At 39.0% G+C, this 20,531-nt stretch overlaps 1 long non-coding RNA gene across 1 annotated transcript in view; it reads left to right on the plus strand.

Moving 5' to 3' along the window:
* Positions 1-8,503: 8,503 nt before the first annotated feature.
* The window catches only part of LOC139998800 (uncharacterized), a 117,902-nt gene continuing 105,874 nt past the window's right edge, over positions 8,504-20,531 (plus strand). The window contains exon 1 of the long non-coding RNA XR_011803748.1: positions 8,504-8,855. This is a non-coding gene — a long non-coding RNA (uncharacterized lncRNA). The remainder of the gene's footprint in view (positions 8,856-20,531) is intronic.

Consider the following 20,531-nt stretch of genomic DNA (forward strand, 5'->3'; position numbering starts at 1 on the left):
CCCCCCTCAGCCTCCTCTTCTCCAGGCTGAGCAGGCCCAGTGACCTCAGACACTCCTCATATGTCTTCCCCTCTAGGCCCTTCACCATCTTCGTCGCCCTCCTCTGAACACTCTCCAACAGTTTAATGTCCTTCTTGTACTGTGGTGCCAAGAACTGGACACAGTACTCGAGGTGATGCCGCACCAGTGCAAAGTAGCACAGGACAATCACCTCCCTCGACCGACTAGCAATTGTGTGCTTGATGCATCTCAGGATATGGTTGGCCCTCCTGGCTGCCAGGGCACACTGCTGGCTCATATTCAACTAGTTCCCTGAGCAGCCTGAAGTCTGCTTTCCCCATATCCAGGGCTGAAGTTTTGGTGGCAGTTTTCCTTCCATCGCCATAAATTCTAAACTCAACCACTTCATGGTCACTATGACCAAGATGGCTGCCAATTGCCACATCTCCCACAAGACTCTCTCTGTTCTCCAGCAACAGATCAAGGAGGGCACCTTTCCTAGTTGGCTCCCTTAGCACCTGCACCAAGAAGTTATCATCTAGGTGCTTTACGAACCCCCTGGACTTGCTCATGTCAGCCGTGTGGTGATCCCAGTTGATGTCTGGCAAGTTGAAATCCCCCATAAGGACAAGGTGAGTTGATCTCGAGGCATCTTGTAGTTCTGCAAAGAATAATTCATCGGCATTGTTGTCCTGGCCTGGTGGTCTGTAATAGACTCCCACAATGACATCCCCTTTATCTGTTCATCCCTTAATCCTTACCCAGAGGCTCTCAACTTTGTCATTGCCAACTTGAAGTTCTACGCAGTCCAGCCCATGCTTCACATACATTGCCACCTCGCCACCTCGCCTACCCTGTCTGTCTCTACTGTAACCATCTATTGCAGCACACCAGCCACAGGACTCATGCCACCAGGTTTCACTTATGCTGATGATGTCGTAGCTGTGGGACTGGGCCAAGACTTCTAGCTCATCCATTTTATTCCTCATACTGTGTGTGTTTGCGTAGAAGCACTTCAAATGCACCTCCCTACATGCAGCACCTTGTGGAGCCGACCGAAGGACCTCTGTGGCACACAGTCCTCTAATTCTAGTGCACCATCCCTTAGCTCATCACTGGTATGCCTGGTTTTATCCCACTCCCCCTTCGACTCTAGTTTAAAGCCCTATCTATCAGCCCTGCCAACTCCTGAGCAAAAATCCTTACCCCTCTCTGAGAGAAGCGCATCCCATCTGGTGCCAGCAGGCCTGGTGTCACATAGACCTTCCCATGATCAAAGAACCCAAAGTTAATTGCTGTATTATACCTTCACTGTGAAGTTTGCAATAATTACATAGCTTTATTTTTTTTGCTCAAAGAGCTTAATGGTGGAGTATTAAGGGTCTGGGAGAAGAAAGGTTTCCACAGGAAAATAATTATGTATCATGGTATGGGTGGTTCAAACCAATGTCATAGTGTTAATTTACACAACAGCATTAAGTTCACCAGAGTGATTTGTTGTTGGTGGTTTTGTTTTGTGGTATTAAGAATGAAAGGCCTTTTTTGACTAATAGTTTGAAACAGATTCATCTGCTACCATTGTACTGGGTATCAAATTGAAAAATAATACATTGCTCCATCTCTGAAATATTAATGGGCCCCTTGATTTTCTGAGTTTCTGTCTTCAGTGAGTACCTTAATCCTTTTGGGCTTCTGTGATCTATTCAAAGATCAGCTTCAAATATAAAATGACAATGAAGTTTTCCAACTACGGAAAAAATATCCAGGTACTTTAAGCATGCTAGTTTGTATTTAGACTGTAGGTATACAAATATAAGAAAACCAAAACTGCCCATCTGAAGGCAGATCATATGAGAGAATCTATGTCCCAAGTGTCAGGGCATGTGATAAGAAGCTCTGCAGGCCTCCTGAAGTTAATCTGTCATAATAGGATAAGGCTGTATTCCAGGACTGTCTTGGCTGCCAAAGGTTATTTGGTCCTAACATGGATAATTCTTATCAGGGTACGATGTGGATGGTGCAATACCTACACAGAGTTAACACAGAGGCAAGTGTTTGCAGAAGAGGCTAAAGAAGGCCCAGTACCATAAACTTCTCTGAAAACTTTAGCTTAGAGAAAAGAATGCATTCATGCCCTGTGTTAACAGATGACTTTCTGTGGTATGAAAAGAACAGACTGATGTTTCAGAGAGGATTTCTTAACAGTGTTAAGTGTCCTGACATTTGGGGAAACAGGCTCCATTTGATAAGCAGGTCATCTATTTAAGAAATGGCTTCTTTAGTAGTGGTGAAATGTCTGCCTAAGCACATATGTCTCTTAGCCAGAGACTCAGGGAGGGTTTACAATTCCAGTTGTGAGTATAATGATAGCTCTAAATACCATCTGGACTATGAAACCAAATTTAAAACATTGAATTGCAAGCATTTAGGAGGAAGGCAGCTTGACTAATGCTCAATAATCACCAATTTCAGATGAAATTCTTAACAAAAAACAAGATGAGAGAAAGAGAGATGATGGAGCAATTCTAAACTTCAAAATAATTTTCAAGAGTATGGAATCTGGCAAGCAAATTCTGTCAGTGACTGAAGTCAAAGCAGAATTAAAATTCGCTTACAAAATGTTCCTGTATCTAGCTTCATCCTCTTCACACATCAATGTAACTTTCTGTCCTCAAGAGACCGTCTTCCAAGGGGAACACAGAGCAATCAAAAAAAAAAAAAAAAATTAAGAAAAAGCTTATCTCTTTTCCCAAGTTCACAAACCCTGGTTTTCAAAAATGATGAGAAAAGTGGTAGTTTAAGGACAAAGGTGGGTGAGATCAAATGAAGCCAGTTTGATATGTAATAAAATTTTTCAAAAACTATAAGATTTCATAATGATAACATTCAACTTACTCTCCAGAGCTCTCCAGAGGAAGAGTTAGTGGACTTAATTAGTAAATTTTTTTTATTTTTTTATTTTTTTGGTGTATGTGGATAGAAGTATTACAGAAAAACAGCAGCACTCATATATCACAGTTATGGAGTGAACAGCAAAGGAAAGGCAGGAAAATACATGTATTTCACCTTAAATATTTTTTTTTTTAAGGACAAAACATTCTGGCATTAAAATAAAGGTGCCCTACTACTTACCGAAAGCTTAATTACCTTCTTGCACAAAGACGGGCTGTTGTGTGTTTTGTTGTGTTTTTTTTTTAAATCTAACTGAAGATGTAAGATAACCTGAAAGAAATTGTTAATGCTAAGATGCTTATGTTTAAGCATGAGTAGTTTCACTAACATCATTGGCACTAATCATCTGCTTTGGATTTAACATGTGTTTCAGTTTTATGTTTAGGGACTACTGTCCCCTATAAATCCTTTACTATATTATTGTTGTTCAACATGAAGTTCAATACAATATCTGTTACTAGACATATTCAGCTAGACAAACCTCTAGCATTATTCAATGCAGAACTTTCTACACTCTTAAAATATTAAATGAGTTACATGAAACCCCTTTTTTTTTAAACTATGTGAGAGGCAGTGAATTCTCAAAAACTTTACATGAGGTTAAAAAAATTAAAACTCATTGCTCTGAAGGGCCACGAATAAGGCTGCCTCTGAACAGCTCTTCCTAAATTGTGGGTTATAACCTCTTTCAGCTACAAGTCCCCGTCTTGAATGTGAAGAGAATTAAATGTTTATTAACATACCAATGTGCCACTCGGGTATTTTCTCTGAACATTTAGGAAACCTGTAGAAGACTTTCTAAAACTCATTATATTAAAGAAAGTGGAGATTTTAGTTGCAAGATGTGAATTATATGGATGAGTGAGCATTGGTAAACAAGCTTATTTTAAATTGATACCTTGGAAAACCTATTTCTAAAAACAATTAGTGATGAATTACTTTTAGCAGTTGGGAAGGTCATTAAACTGTGTTCCCTACATGAGCAAGTGCAAAGAAAATTTACAGCTCAGAGATGGGGAAAAGAAATCAATGATTTTTTTCCAACCTAGGAAATGAGCAGGCCAATCTGAATTGTCAGCCTAGGTTCAGAAAACAAACAGCATCCCTGCATTCTGTGCATATAGGAAAGAAGTTCAAAGAGGCCAAAAGCTACATATAACAGCAAAGCTTTCCAAATTCTCCATCAGCTGTCAAACATCACATTCAACTTACAAATATTCCAGCATTCCAAACTGACTGAAAATTGAGGTCAATATTGTTTGTGCCATTCTAGCAGTTCAAAGACTTATCCATCTGCATTACATGTAAATGCTGCTCCATCACACTTTTGCATCACCAGCTTGCCTCTGTTAAGACAGAAAGGAGAAAATGGGGAGCCCAAGAAATAAGTATAATAGATCTACTGTCAAAATTGTATTTGAGGCAATCAATCTGTAAAATGACCTAGGAGGGTTTCCTAGGTAGCCTAAGCATCTTGAATCTGCTGGGCTTAGATAGTAAGATACAGTTTACAGAATTCAAAATTGAAGCAAAGAGCTAGCAGGATTGTTGTTGTTTTGTTTTATCTTTAAATCAGAATGAATGCTATGATTGTCTGAAGGAAGTTATTCTCTCTGGACATAAGATCTGCCAGAAGCAGAAACAAAAGCTTCCCTAAGGCAGGCTGTGTAGTTAACAATTCAGATTAAAAGAATGTGGATTAAAATATTGAGAGACTATCCCAATTAAAGAGGATAGTTATGGTTACAACAGGGGACTGGACCACTACATTCAGTTCTGGACTCAAGCTTCAGTTTTGTCATCCCTGAGACTCCGTCTGGGATTCATCAATGTGAAGAGGTGCAGGAACTTCCCTTCATATCCTCACAGATCATATGAACACAATGATGCCTTTTAACACCCTCTGTTTAGGCTGACACTATATATCATGTCCCCTATGAAACTAGCTCATCGTTTAATTTTCCGTAAAATGCCAAAATACAGATATTGCAGGCTGCCCTGGGAGAGCTATCTCACCTTGGTGATGTAGAGCAAGGTGGAAGAATTTTACCTGAAGAACCTAATACTCTGGCATCTTTGTACTGCAGACGGCAACAGAAGATTTCATAACCTTTCTAAAATACAGAAGAAAAAAAAAATAGTCTAGAGGCTTTGCCCATGAGAATCTCCTGTATGTCAATTTCCAATGTAGAGAAGAAAAATGAAGCTATTTATCTTTAAAAATAAAAAATAATACTTCTCCTGATAATCTTGATGTTAAAGTAAAAATTGCATATTAATGAATCTGTGATTACTGTAATCTATCCTCTTTTTTTTTTCTGCTTTGTGACAGGTAAATAGTACTCCATATAAAATCTAGAACTTCACATTTCATATAGATAGGAATTTTTTCCAGTAACCACTAAGTCAGTTTAAAATAAATCAGTTATTTGATAGAAATTCAGTCAAAGGGAAGAGGCAAAAAATAGAAAATAAGGTAGTTACAAGGCTAGATATCTGTCTAAAGTCATCTTTCCTTCTGGTCAGATAATGATGTCAAACGATTTCCTCACCTGACCATACATCAGAGTCACATCTGCAAAAGAAGATCTCATTGCTTTAAATGTTTGACTTAAATTGGCAAAGAGACAGAATTTTTTTTTCAGAGCCCTTCAGCAAATGTAAACAACTTGGTGGCTAATGCTGTTTATACCTCTGACACTCTCTCTTACATGAGCCAAATTGGATAGTTTTTCCTTAGGTGAAACACCCATATAAATCAGTGCATGAGAGGCACAGGGACAGGAGAAGGAATGAAATTGAGATCCTTTGGGCTACAGAATGTATGAATTCCTTTTAATGAGATTTTGATTACAAGCAGAGTACCTTGGAGCAACAACTACAGCAATAATCTCTAATGTATTATTTTAGAGGAGAAATTTAAACATTATAATGCTCATCCAATGAATGTCCATTTAGGCTAGCTAATGATGAAACACTGTATATTACACAGTTCTAACCAACTAATATGAGGAAGGATGTCGTTTATGGGATTATGTAAAAAGAGATCAGGTTCATCAAGAATGCAGTTATTCACTTGGAAACCTTCCCATTTACTGTGTCTTGGGAATCACGGGGAATCAAAACCAGATATAATGAGATCATTTCCCTCAAGTAAAAATGGAATGTATGCTTAGCCATTATTGATTATTAGACACAATGAAAAGGAGTTCAATCCCACATCCATATCCTCTTACCTAGTAAAGTCTGGCTATGGAAAGAGGCCTATGAGGATTTTTTTTTTTTTTTTTGATTGGAAGATCTATGTTCTTTCATCAAGGGGACATATTTTCATTGGAAAATGGTTCTCTTTTACCTTGTGGATAGCAAAACTTTCAAAACAAAACACTAGATTGATTAATTTACTCTACAGTGCCTGATTATCAGTCCCACATTCACAAGAAGCTTATGAAAACATTTGCTCAAGTTGGAGTACAAAAAAAAAAAAAAAAAAAAGCCTAAGTTGCATTTCATAGACTATTACATTGCCTTTTCCACTTGGCTCCAGATAAAAGCTGATGATTTGGAAAGTTCTGGTCTGAATGTGTTTACATGAACACAATCAAAATCAAGACCACAGTCCTTGTCTGAGAAGTAGTGATGAAAAATCTTGCAGAGGCCATAGAAGCGCTCACCTGGATGTACAAAAATCTTTGTGGTTTTTGCCTGATCTCAAACTCCAAACTCAAGTCTTCTAAGACATCCTGATATAAACCTTAAAGCTATAGTCAAAACATTCAATGCTAGCATCCTCAAACATGGAAAGCCTCAGCACTCCTGAAATCTAATTCCTTTATTTTGTTCATTTGTCTGTTTCTTCATCCTGTTCCCACTCAGCAATAGCAGCAGCAGTACTGTTTGTTCCTACACATCACAACAGAGTATGAGTTATGATACTATTTTTCTCATACCTCTGTTGATCAGAAAAGAGGATAAAGGATACAAGAAACTGCACTGGGTCTTGCAAGAAGGCAGCCTGTGGTAAGGTAAGAAGGTTAGCTTTTTTTTTTTTTTTTTTACTAACTCTCTCAAGCTGAAGTGAATAGTTAAGTTAAGAGGAGAAAACTGCACATCTGCCACAACTGAGTAGAACGAATTGCCATCTGTTGTGCCTGCACAGTTAAGAAATCTCAGCAAAAACAGCAGTCCCCAGACAAAAGCTGAGATAAGCCAAGGTGTGTCTGGGATCCTTTGTGGGTGTGCAATAGCCTGATCTCTCTTTCATGTGCACTGTTTCTGCAACACAGGAAAAGGAATGGCATCCCTGTGGTGGCTAGAGCAATTGCTCCACAGGCTAGTGACATCAGAAAAGTATCTAATGCTTTTCTGATTTATTTTAATGGGGCTTAAATGACGGAGACAAGTGAAGCTAACATACTCCTGTCAGAATACCTGGTGGAATACCAGTGAGCTCATGTTCCTTAGTGGAAACCCAACAGCGTGGAAACTGTTGATGCTGCAGACCTGCTGTTTGAAACTTGCTGCTCTGCTTGTTTAGTGGATCACAGAAGGCACTACTGAGGCTATGATACAGAGCCTGAGTTTCATACAAAACTCCATCTGCATTCAATGGCCCAAGATCTAGAGCAAACATATTCTGACACGGTTGAATGAAAATGAATACCTCTTCTGTATTAAGGTGCACTCTGAGATGAGCTAAAAATACTTCTGTAGCTCTGGAATATTAAATAAATAAATAAATAAATAATAATAATAATAATAATAATAATAATAATAATGTAAAAAGCTTTTATCAAATAGATGGTGAATTCAGTGGGAACAAGACTGTATTGTGCACAAGACAAACACTGCTGCTGAGCAGGAAAAGCTGCAGGCCAGCACAGGAGGCCAGACAGCAGCTGGTGCAGTGCAACTAGGTTGAGGGAATCTTCATGCAGCTCTCCCAAGGGCATGGTGCCTCCACACAAGAAAATCCAGCAATCTTCAGCAATGCAGAAAGGCAGAGGTATTAAACCTGAGGTGCTAGTTAGGATCCTGCAAATGTCTGCTGATTTTGTATACAAAGAAAATCCACAGAATTTTTAAAATTAGGCTGACTGATAGGTGGCACGACATACACAATCTTTTTATGTGAAATATCAGTCTTCCATTTTACAGACCTTCCTGATCACTGGGCTATAGCAAGAGAAGAGTTACTTTCCTTTCAGTAGCTTCAAAAATTACTGGAAAAAGATCTACAAAGAGAGAGGCAATCCATAAAGTTGAGGGCATCATTTCACAACCAGACATCCACTCACACCTGCCTCCTCAGCAGAGGCAGGGAAAGATGGGAGGGCTTTGAATGCACCAACAGGAAAAAAAAATCAGCCCCAGGCTGAGCAGGATTGGTGTAGCATGGCTGAGGCAGGTGAGGGTGGCACTCCCCCAACCAGTAGCACAGAATGTTCCAGCAAGAGCTGTGCCTGGAAGCCACAAAATGGCATCCGGGAAGGGGTGGGGCTTGCCACCTACATCAGGAGCTGCAGTTTCCCAAATGGCTTTTGGCTTGGCTGGCCATGCATTAAGGACTGGGGGGAGGATGACTACATACATGCATTTTTCTTTCTTTTGATTAGGACATGCAATGGTTTGATGCCCCTTGGCTGCCAGCCCCATAATTTTTGAGGGCTTTGGGCTCATGCTGGGGTTGTGGCTGGTAGGGTGTGTTCGGACTTGGGTGTTGCACCAGTCACAGCTGTCAGCAGTAGCAGAACCCGATATCTTCTAGGTTTTCTGGATGTCAGTGTCTTGTGTAGCATTTGGGGCAGAGACTGATGGGAAGCCCTACAATGAAACAGTATAAAGAAATGTTGGGGAGAGCACCCATAAATTTTCCTGTCAGGGTCCCAGCTTTTCCCTCAGAGGTAAGTTTTGCTGTGCAGGTAGGTTTGCGTTAGTTCAGGAACTGGATAAGTATAATGGATATCATGGGTTTATTCCATGACTTCTGGATGTTAACGTTGTTTCCTAGCCATAGAAAGCATTTTACATGACTTTCCTGTGAGCAGTCTTAACCAGTTTGCTTCCAACCTTTTAGCACATGCAGTTGGCTTTAGCTGCTGAATCTTTAAATGCTATGGGCCACACAAGCCAAAAATCAAAGACAAAACCAATAACCAGGCAGATGTAGGAACTGGGAGAACTGCAGAACTTAGAGGTGTAATTGAAGCCAGCTGCTCAGGTGGTTACCAGGTGTTTTCCTGTTAAAGCTGTAGGGTCTGAGGAGCCTACAGGCTCGACACTACCTCCCACCTCCTGTGTGGCCATTTATAAGCTTGTGGTTCAGGACTGTGGGCTGTAGGGGAGGAGATGGGCTCTCCTCTTGAAATTGGCTACCTGCTTTTTTTCTCTGTTTATGGTCTAGGCTTCCATCACCTCCAAAGCTATTCCTATTAAGAAACTGTACATGGAATGATGTGTTTACTGGCAATGTCAGCTGATGTTTTTAATGATATGATTAACTAACAATTACTTTCCTTACTTCCTCCTCAGTCTTCCTGCAGAGAGTTGTGAGAAGAGCTCTATTCTTGATGAAACTGTGCAACTGTGCTTCTTTTAATTACTATCTTAGCAGACACTATATCTGCATAAATCCAATGTATGAAACCTGGCAGTGCATATTTAGGGCACTGAAAACCTGGTATCAGTTTTCTTGGGTTAATGCATTAGTAATGACTGAAATAGTGATTTCTTGGATTTCGTTTTCTTTTATACGTGGTATTCTTTTACAAAATCAATTTCTAATGACCGTTCACTGGCTGTTAACATATATTAGACTACTGCATTTTAGATTTTGTTCTTGATATAGAATTGATTTATTTGGGCTAACTTTCTGCCCAGTCATGCTTGACTTCAAAGCACCCAGGTATTTTGAGTCAATAGATTACAAAGCTAAGGTAATTTGTGATGATCAGGGTGACTTGCTTTTCTTCTGCTTTTCTCACACAAATGTTTCCACAGATCTGTATTGTACATGTCCTTACACGTAAAATTTGACTTTTACTATTATTCATTCTTGTAAATTACTTATCTTGGCACTGAGGCAGATATGGAGTCTTCTACGCTGGTTATGGCTCTATCTCAAAACATAAAACATAATTGTATAACGTATGAAGGGAAGTTGAACTTGTTTAATAATAAGTCATTGAATGCAAATCCAAATGCCTTCCTTTTGCAAGACATAAATTCAATCTGTTAATTTTACCTGCTATTAACTCCCCTGGAGGCAAGAGAGTTCACACCAGCTGTTAGTGAGTGGTGGTGAAGCTTACTTTTTTCATGCAGAATTCCCTTATCTTTCATTTATGTTATGTGGTTCTTTAACTGAATAACCCTTGTGCTTTCATAGTTGCCCTCAAGGAAAAGTGTATCTTGCAATGTAAAGATTGGTCAAGCTGTGATTCAGCAATGTTTGTCTCTTTACCCCGTAACATTGTTTTAAAGTGTAAGGCACCCATCCTTAAAAGTTTATCTGAAATAGCCTTAAAATAAAATGCTTTCAAATAACTCACCCTTAGTAAAATATAAAAGTATAATAAATATATATAATATATTTATAATATTATAATATGTTATAATATATATAATTAGTTATAATAAATATATAATTATACATATACTATTTTACAATATTATATATAAACTATATATAATAAAATATTATATATATTATTTATTATAAAATATAAAATAGGATTTCTTCCCTCTTCTCCAAGCTTACACTGAAGACTGTGGTGCTCTATTTAGTTCCTGATGTCTTCTCTGTATTTCAGATGAAATGCAGAATAGTGTACCTTAAGGTCTGAATGAAGACACATTTTAGGAAAGGGTCATTTCCTATGCTGATAACTAACTGAGATAAAGCCACACTTGTTTTGTGGTTGTTCAGCTCATTCCTTAGTATTAAGGGGAAAAAAATGAATCATAGGAATTTCAGGAAAAAAGTGCATTTCAGGTTCAGTGTCTGAAGGAAAAATAACCGTCCTGTGATTCTATCCTAGGCGATTTTAGTGAGTACTAAAATAAATCGCTCCTTTTTGCTTGCTTATATTCCTGTTTTATGTCTTTCTGTGTATTCAAATATTTCATTCTATTTGTTTTTGAGCTTAACATAGTTTTTAAGAAAACCTTACAAAGCATTGACTACAACTATATGTCATTAAGTATATCTGATTTTTCAGCCCCCCTGAAATTACTACTGTTGTGCATCAGCAGAGTCAAAGCGCTTTAGTACATCAGCTAATTTATTGACAGCATGGTTTGCTGGGAGTGTCAGTAGAATGATAAGCCAACTAGTTCCTATACCTCTCTTCATACTTTTAATCAGGGTTAGCAGAAATACATTTAATATGAGATTCTACAATCAGACAAAAATAGCAGTGATCCAGCCTTAAGATTTGCTGTTTATCCATCTCATCCCTAATAGCAGTCAAACAATGTAGGTAGCATGGATATGGCTTATTACAGCTGAGACAGATACATGTTTGCTCTGTTATAATTTACCAAGATGGCAAAATAACTATGGGTAATATATGCATGCTGTACATGGCGTGGTTCTAAGAGGTGCTAAATGGAGCAGAATTAAAATGAGAACTTCTTGACCTCATGGCAACTGAAATTCAGAGGAAATGACTTTAAAAGTTTTTCTTAAAGTTTCATGCAGGAACTTGCAACTTCTACTGCAACTCTTTTGGAAGAAATACTGGAGTTTTGAAGAATAACAGAACAGGTTGTTTTCCTTGAAATTTCGTATTACTCAGTATGTTAATTTTCTGGAAAAGTCTTATTAAAAATTTTGACTGGCCACATGATTCTGTAAGAGCATGAAGAGATACGGGTTGTTGCAAAAATCATAGCAGGCATGGAACTAGGCAAAATGCCCTTTAGCAATTGAGACAGATATAATATAGCTTGTTCATTGACTTCTGGCTGTGGCTGTGCTCTCTGCCTCCCTAACTATTCCACTACTTCTGCTTTCTGTTACTGTGTGCTTTCCCCTTCAATTTTAGCTTGGAATAACATGTGCTAAAACAAAGTAACTAAACAGCATTGTTCATTACAAAAGGCAGTTCTGAAGTGGTCAGTGCATTGTATACTAAGGCAGATGGATGTGTTTGAGAACTACTGGCACAGATCTAACCTTACAGTCAAAACTGTACAATCTCCTGTCTTATCTGGCTAGTCAGTCCCATTCCCCTCAGAAACTTCCACACCCCTCTAATCCATCTAGACTGGGCATTTAAAATAATTCCATTTCAGTGCTTTCTCCTTACACACAAGTGTAGTTTGGTACAAGAAAGTTGTACAGGAGATGGAACTTTTAAAACATGTTCATAGAAATAGTTTAAATTACAAGAATAGGTCAGTACAGAATGTTCCTGGCTGCAGGAAAGAAGACCCAACTCAAACACTGTCAGATTTCTGGAATCAGAAAGGTATTGAATGTTGGAGGTAGTTCAGAGGGAAGAGTGAGCTGTAGGGACTCATACAAAAAGCAGCATTACAGGAGTGAAATACGTGGAGTTTGGCTGTGTAGTGGGTACAGAGAGACATAATGTCACACAAATGTTTGAGGGATCTGCGTACCAAAAAGAGAGTGGAATTTTGAATGGGGAAAAAATAAAAAAAAATTTCTAGGGGCAATGGGTGAGGTTTTGTGCAGCATATCAGGAAAATATGAGAGAGTTCTGAGCTCTGGAATACTGGTGAAGTAGCTGCCCTGAGACTAGAGCGGGCACCAAAGGAACTTTTCAGTACTGGGTAGGATCTTGCTTTCCCACAAGTTGAATTTTCTGGATGTAATTGGTTGCTTAGTTTTAGACAAAATGTCTGCCACTTCCAACAACTTTTTTTAAATCATGAAATCTGTACCACCATTAATTCCAAAAGCTATTTTCAGCGGTAAAGCACTGAAGGATTCATACCTTATCCTTTATGCTGTTATAATGCAGAGGACCACTAAACCCCACATTAAAGGAGTCACATGAGATATGCAAAAGAGCACCTGCATAAAAGGCTTTAGCTTGATGTAGATGAAAGCAATCATGGTCCCTTTTTGGAAAAAAAGAAAGCAGTACTTTTCAAGCTGCAGACATCCCCATATCTTGGGGACTTGGACTTAAACTGAAACAAGCATAATTCATGCTTTGTGTAATTTCTACTAAGTGGAGACTCAAGATGCTTCTCTTTATTGAGCCATCCTTTAGTCAGGTGCAAAATCAGACAAAGCCCTGAAAAGTCCTTCCATGTATGTTTTTGCTACCAGAACTGTTCCATGTGACTTGTCTCTATGAATTTTTTTGTGTGTATATGATGCCACTCTACTTAACTTTACAGAATAGCTCTTTTTAGCAGGTCATTTTCACATGCTGATGAGATTAAAAACTTACTAATTCAATTGCTGAAGTAATATAACAACTTGGCAAATGAAGAGGAGCAGGACTTTATTGTGAAAATGCTTCTGTAACCATTAGCAAATCTGATTTAATGTCAGGCTAAACTGTTAATCCGAACCAAAATCACTTGTTCCTGGAGATGAACCGCATGAAGTTCAATAAGAGCAAGTGCCGGGTCCTGCACCTGGGACGGGGAAACCCTGGCTGCACGTACAGACTGGGTGATGAGACGCTGGAGAGCAGCCTAGAAGAGAGGGATCTGGGGGTCATGGTAGACAGCAAGTTGAATATGAGCCGGCAGTGTGCCCTGGCAGCCAGGCGGGCCAACCGTATCCTGGGGTGCATCAAGCACGGCATCGCTAGTAGGTCGAGGGAGGTGATTGTCCCGCTCTACTCTGCGCTGGTGCGACCTCACCTCGAGTACTGTGTGCAGTTCTGGGCACCACAGTATAAAAAGGACATGAAACTGTTGGAGAGTGTCCAGAGGAGGGCTACGAAGATGGTGAAAGGCCTGGAGGGGAAGACGTACGAGGAACGGCTGAGGTCACTGGGCCTGTTCAGCCTGGAGAAGAGGAGGCTGAGGGGAGACCTCATCGCAGTCTACAACTTCCTCGTAAGGGGGTGTCGAGAGGCAGGAGACCTTTTCTCCATTAACACCAGTGACAGGACCCGCGGGAACGGAGTTAAGCTGAGGCAGGGGAAATTTAGGCTTGACATCAGGAGGAAGTTCTTCACAGAGAGGGTGGTTGCACACTGGAACAGGCTCCCCAGGGAAGTGGTCACTGCACCGAGCCTGACTGAATTTAAGAAGAGATTGGACTGTGCACTTAGTCACATGGTCTGAACTTTTGGGTAGACCTGTGCGGTGTCAAGAGTTGGACTTGATGATCCTTAAGGGTCCCTTCCAACTCAGGATATTCTATGATTCTATGGAGATGCTGAATAATAGCAGGTACCTCCGATAGCAAACCCCCAAGTCTGGCTGTCTTGCTGTTGTGGGATTTGTTTTTTTGTTTTTTGATGTAGAGGAACACTTTGACACAGAAAACCATCACCACACAAAATTTGTAGCAGGAAAGAATCTCTGACCGAAGAAAACACTGAGAAGTTTTTATCTTATGATCTGTTTTCCAAGATACCAGCAGGACAATATAAGAATTGGAGAGGAAGGTCTAACTAAATATGCTAAATACCTGAAGTCTTGCTGAGTCTCCTGAGAGATTAGTGGAAATGGACGGAATTTTTTTTTTTTTTTTTTTTAATCTTTTTTAAATACCTAGTGGTGCAGCATGTGACTTATTTCTTAAGTGGATTCTGAAATCTTGCACATTAAAGAGCTGATTTCAAAGGATGTCAAATATCTGTCAATAAATTTGGTAGGCTGCAAAACTTGTTCTATTTACAAAACTGGATAATGCGTCTACAAGATAAAACATCATATATAATAGCTAGTGAAGGTAGAGCTTAAAGTTGGAGTTTCACTTGCATGGAGGGCAGCCCTGAGTGGGAACTCCCTAGAAGAAATTTGGGCTGCAGTTCAAGAAGATTTGGCATTACAGAATTCTTGTGTTACCTCTTGTTTCGAGTTAGGGAAAAAAAAAGAAAGGAGAAAAAAAAAAAAAAGAAAAAGGCAATCAGCTTTTCAAATCAGAATAAAAAATAAATAAAATTTGTGTGTTTTTTTTTTTTTTAATACCTCCAACTTCTTCATTGAAATGGTGAGAACATAATTTATTTTATAAAAAGCTAGCTTTTTCATTGAAAGTTGAATGTTCTACAGCATCTTGTTTTGTGCTTTCATCCAAAAATGGAAAAACTTTTCAATGGAAGCTTTAGAGGGAAAAAAAAAAAAGTATTTACAAGCTCTTGTGGAAACTGGTATATGTTACTTGGCCAGAGGTCTTCTAATATAATTGAGATAATCGGCAGGGGGTGGAGGGGGTGGGGACGACAAAGAATTACAAATGCTGAGAATGCTGAGATCTTCAGTATTTTGTTGAACGCTTACGCTATTTTCCCTCAAAGTTAACAATTAAGCATAAACCTGAGATTGAAACTTTACTTTTTTGTAGTGATGCTTTCTGAAAACAGGGAAAGATATCTAAAAACATTTTCTTTAAAATAGTATTTATGATAGACATGCTAGTGTCTAGAAGTATATTTATTGCCTCACAAATGCATCTTGAAGCAAATATTGTACTGAAGTATTGTACTGATGTACTAATTGTTCTATTTTTGCTTCAGTGGCCACTGAAGCAAAAATAGAACAATTAGTAACCCAAGTGAGCAACATGGGGAGCTGAAAGGAGCAGGCTATTGAGGGATGACACAGATAGATGCCAGCAGTAGAGTGGGAAAATAAAGTAGAACATCTTTTCAATTTACCTAATTGTGTAATAAAAGTAAAAGAAATCTTACTTCTTGAAGTAGTGCACTGAAAGTTTGTGCACAAAATATTCAAAGCATGGCACAGTTTGAGGAAAGGAAAGGTGATAATACCCTGCATTGCTGGAAACTAGACTGTAGGTTTTCTTTTGGTGAAGGTCATGCTGATGATATGGATTACTAAGCTGAACGCTGAAGCAAAGAGAGACCTGGTTGCTCATTTCAGGTCTGCTTCTAACCAGCTATTTCCCCCAGTTTGTGTTACTCTATTTTTTACATTATATCTGTCCTGAGTAAATCGCAAGATCTTCAGGGATGTGGTGGACTCAGGTGACTTTGACCTCAATCTTGTCTGGAGCTAGCAGGTGTTACAGTAATACAAACTGTATCTCATAATTTAGAACTCCAAGATAATGATACAATATAACTTACTATGCGTGCTTAATGTGACAAATTTGTGTCCAAATATAAGGGAAGTATTGTTTAAGTAAGAATATAATTTTTTCAAAGCATGCAATAGGTATGCGGAAGGGGAAAGAAGGGGTCTTGCTAAAGTAGTAAGGCTTTTTTATTCCATGCTTGGAAAAAGTTCAAACATCTGTGCCATGAAATGTTAAAAATAATAATAATAAAAAAAAAAGTAATAGGTGTGCCAACCAAAACCTGTGAAGTGGTATTCAAAAGATTACAAAATTCCCAACACTTTTTTTTCCCTAGATGTCTCTTACCTGGAAACACTGAAGGGGAGAAGTATACTGATCCATCACAGAATGGATAGTACTACATATTCTGAGGCCAGTATGTGATGCATTCTTTACCATGCCAGTGAAATATTAGTGAAATATGAGGAAACAAAAGTTTGAGAAGCTTTTTGAATTTCTTTTGTGCAAGAAATTAGCCTTTGATTTCCTAATAACGATGAAATTAATTTTATATCCAAGACATTAGACAATGCACCCTTGGTAAGCAATGAAGAGTGTGAAAATCTCAGACAATGAATGTTGAAAGCTGTCTAATAGTCTTATCACTTCCTGTAGCAGCCTTGGTTGAGAGAGCTGTAATTAATTATAAGAAAATGACAAATGGTCAAGGCTATGCTGAAGGCAATGGCCCTGATACTCGACATTGTAATGCAGCTGGGGAAAAGCTTGTCAAATCAAGGTTGTGTTAATTTATTAGGCAGCTATCCTTGTTAGTCTGAATAAAAGGAAGAAAAAATGGTGGAATGCTACAGCAAGTATTTAATATTTGGGGGATTTTCATCATATGTATACTTTAAAATAACTACATTCATCTGACTTCTGGTCCAGATGTGTGTTTACTTGTCATTCATGCTTCACGCCATTCTGCTATTGTGCAAGTCTGTTTTTCTGTAAGTGGAACTGAAATCTTAGGTTGGCCAAGCGTGGGATCAGCTGCTTGTCAATAAGCGACATGTCTTTCACACCCTATCTGATTTAATGCTAGTCAAAATAAATGTTTCAAAATATTTGCTACAGGTCCTCTGATTCTTCGTACATATAGTCTGCAAAAAGTCAGCAAAGCCCCATGGTTAAATTACTGGGTTAGAACTCAGAGATGTTGGATTCCAGCCTTGGATGTGCTGTTGATTCCCTGTGAATACTTAGTTGGGTTTTGTTATGCTTTTTTTTTTTTTCATTTCATGTTTTCTGTCATGCCCATTCCAATCATGCTTCCTAACAGGAACTCTTTTAGTTATATAGGTTCCAACAAAATTTTAAATAGGAATAAACTTATCCAAAAGATAACTTTTGAAGATAAAACTAAGCAATTTCTTGGCTTTCAGCATGCTGTAGTTAGCCTCTTAGGAGGGTTTTGTTCCTTTTTTGTTTGTTAGTTTATTATATGCTAACTAACAAGGCAAAGGCTTTTGACTGAAGCAAAGAAAATAAGATATGATAAGCAACGTCCAAGAATCCTGGATCCTTGTGTCCTTCCAACAGTAATACACAGTCCTTACATTGCGTCATTGTGTTCCCAGGCTTTGGAGAGCATTATTACATTGTCTGCTAGTTCACCCCAAGAAACAGCATGTGTGTATCCAGCACAGATGCTGCTCTAGCTGTCATATATTGGGAGTTTCATAGTCCTGTAATCTGTAACTCCAATTTTACAACAGAGCATAGGTAGCAGTTATATAAAACATAAGGATTCTGAAGAGTCCCCTAATCTTCCTTAATCTATTTTTCTTTTTTGAAATTTTAAAATATTCAGTAAGGATAGAAAAGATTTTTCATATACATTATGACACTTCAAATTGCCATTATTTTTCTCTAAATATTGACTGTTTGGCTTTTTACTAGTGGTCAAATGCGATTTTAACTATTACGTGTTAGACCAGGATGTGATAATGTGTGGTACGGCTGCTTTTGCAGGGTCTCCAGGTGGCTATCACCAGCTCATCACTCCTATTTTTCACTATTCAGTAAATTATCCTGGGAAGAGTGGACTAATCTAACTGTAACATAACCCCTCCTACAAAAGTAAGTAATTTTTTGCGTGATCAGTTGATTACAAAGACTTACACCATTTTGCAGGATATGCCTACTTAGAGATACCTTTGGCTGAATGTTAAGCATGTGTCTACTGTAATGCAATTCCAAGCACTGCTATAAATCTGTCTCTATGTATGTCTAAGACATGGTTGGAGAGAAAAATTATTTGATGAATTGCCAATTAATTTCTTGGTCTGCTCTGTAGGCTGGAGGTGGGGCTCCAGTGGTCTACTGATATGCAGTGTTTCCCCTACCAGACCTGGTATTCCTCATGTTCAGAGAATTCTTGCTGCTCTATGTCGCGTTAAAGGGGTGTAGCTGATTAACCGTTACGGGCCCGGTTGGATTCAGAGTACTGAATCAGTCGGACATTCACCAAAAACACATTAACCGCCTGGGGGTCCGCTCAGACGTTCACCAAAAGCGTATTAACCACCTGGGGGTCCGTTCGGACATTCACCGAAAACGTATTAACCACCTGGGGGTCCGTTCGGACATTCACCAAAAATGCATTAACCGTCTGGGGGTCTGGTTAGATTCAGAACACTGAACTGTCACGGATAACCACCCTCACCCTAGTTGCATTAATGAGAGCTATCACAATGCAATCAAGTATGGTTTATTAGAGCAACAGATAATCAGGTTCTTTTGGATTGCCGGCGATAGTGACTGTCTGCAAAAGCAAGCTAGTATGCATGAAATACACAGGTGTTATAGGTGTTACAGATGTGACAGGTGTTATAGGTGTTACAGACGTTATAGATGGTATAGATGTTACAGGAGTTGTAGGTGTTATAGGTGTTATAGGTGTTATAGGTGTGCAGCCTAGAAATAAACGCGTTAAAAGGATCAAAGACTCTATAGAGATTTATAAGCAAATATTCAGATCTCACCCAAAGGCGTCCCAATGGGGGAGGAAGAGAGGCTCAGCCCGTCGACTGATCCCAGGAGTCAGGAGGTCCTAAGGATGCTGTATGTCCTCGGGATGGTATCTCCCCTGACGGTGGTATCTTCCCTAAAATCCCCTCTCTCTTGGGCCAATTTATATTATTTTCTATCTTTTAGGTGGAGCTTGAGTGGCTCTAGTCAAGCATATCTTAGTTATGATTGGTGTAAAGTTTTCCCGTCTCCGTTTAAAGTAATAGGCTCCGAGAAATTCAGAGCGCATGCTCAGTGAGGGGTGGTCGCACCTTGGAGGCGGGTAGCTTTTGGGATGGAGGTGTGTTTTGGTATTATAATGATATTATAATGAGCAAAAAGTACACTAGGGTACAGCATTTGTCAAAACATGACAGGTCTTTGGCTTAGGGTGGCAAAAAGTGCAGCTTTGTGCACAAGAACAATCGAGGCCCCACCTGATTACAGAGCCTAGCCGTGGTGTCTCCACTCCACTCCACGCTCCGTGGTGTTCCTTAGAGCTAGCACAACAAGTTTCCCCAGCGCGATAGCATCTAAGGTTGGAAGCCTAGGGAACGATCAGATAATGCAGTTATGCCCTACCCTGAAAGCCTCTTCAATGCTGTACCTTTTCCTTAAAAGTGTGAATGTTAGTTTTTATTTTCCTAGTTACTTCAGGCATTTACACCACACTCTATTGGCCTGATACGGTTATAGTCCTCTGGTTTGTGTTGTGGGTTTTATATACATGCTATGGTGCTTAAATATAGAAGCTATATATAGACTGCTTTGGACATACCTTCTATATAAGATTATATTAGTGATGAAGTCCCAAGGACTGGTGCCACAAAGAACAACCTACTTCTGGTGCAGAAGCAAGAGCAACCTACTGCCCCTGCTTGCCAAGAGTTGAGAAATGGACTGGCTGTTATGGTTCTGTTGAGATTGGCCACCCGTCAAATACAGAGCAACATACAGTGACCAATTTTTGACTGGAAGAGGGAATTGAGACATGGTAACAATTAAATTGAGATAATTCTTGAAGTGGAGTTCTTGATAAGTATCCTGGTGCAGGGCAAAGGTATTTTCACATCAGTGGTGCAGTCAAAGATGGCCCCAAAGCAATTGGCAAGCTGGGATGGGGTTTGTTTTCTTAGTTCAAGTTAGCCGACTAAAGATGATGAGTCTGTATCTTTTTTTTGTTTGTTTCTAAGGCTCAAGACATGAAAATGTGTCTAAAGTATTTCATTTCCACCTATTGAAAATGCTTTAAAAAGAAATAAACAGATGGCTCTCATTAGCAAAAGAGTGCTTTATTTTTTTTGCACATTTTAAATTTTATTTTCCT

This window comes from Anas platyrhynchos, chromosome 16 (assembly GCF_047663525.1).
Source record: "Anas platyrhynchos isolate ZD024472 breed Pekin duck chromosome 16, IASCAAS_PekinDuck_T2T, whole genome shotgun sequence".
Classification (NCBI taxonomy): Eukaryota; Metazoa; Chordata; class Aves; order Anseriformes; family Anatidae; genus Anas; species Anas platyrhynchos.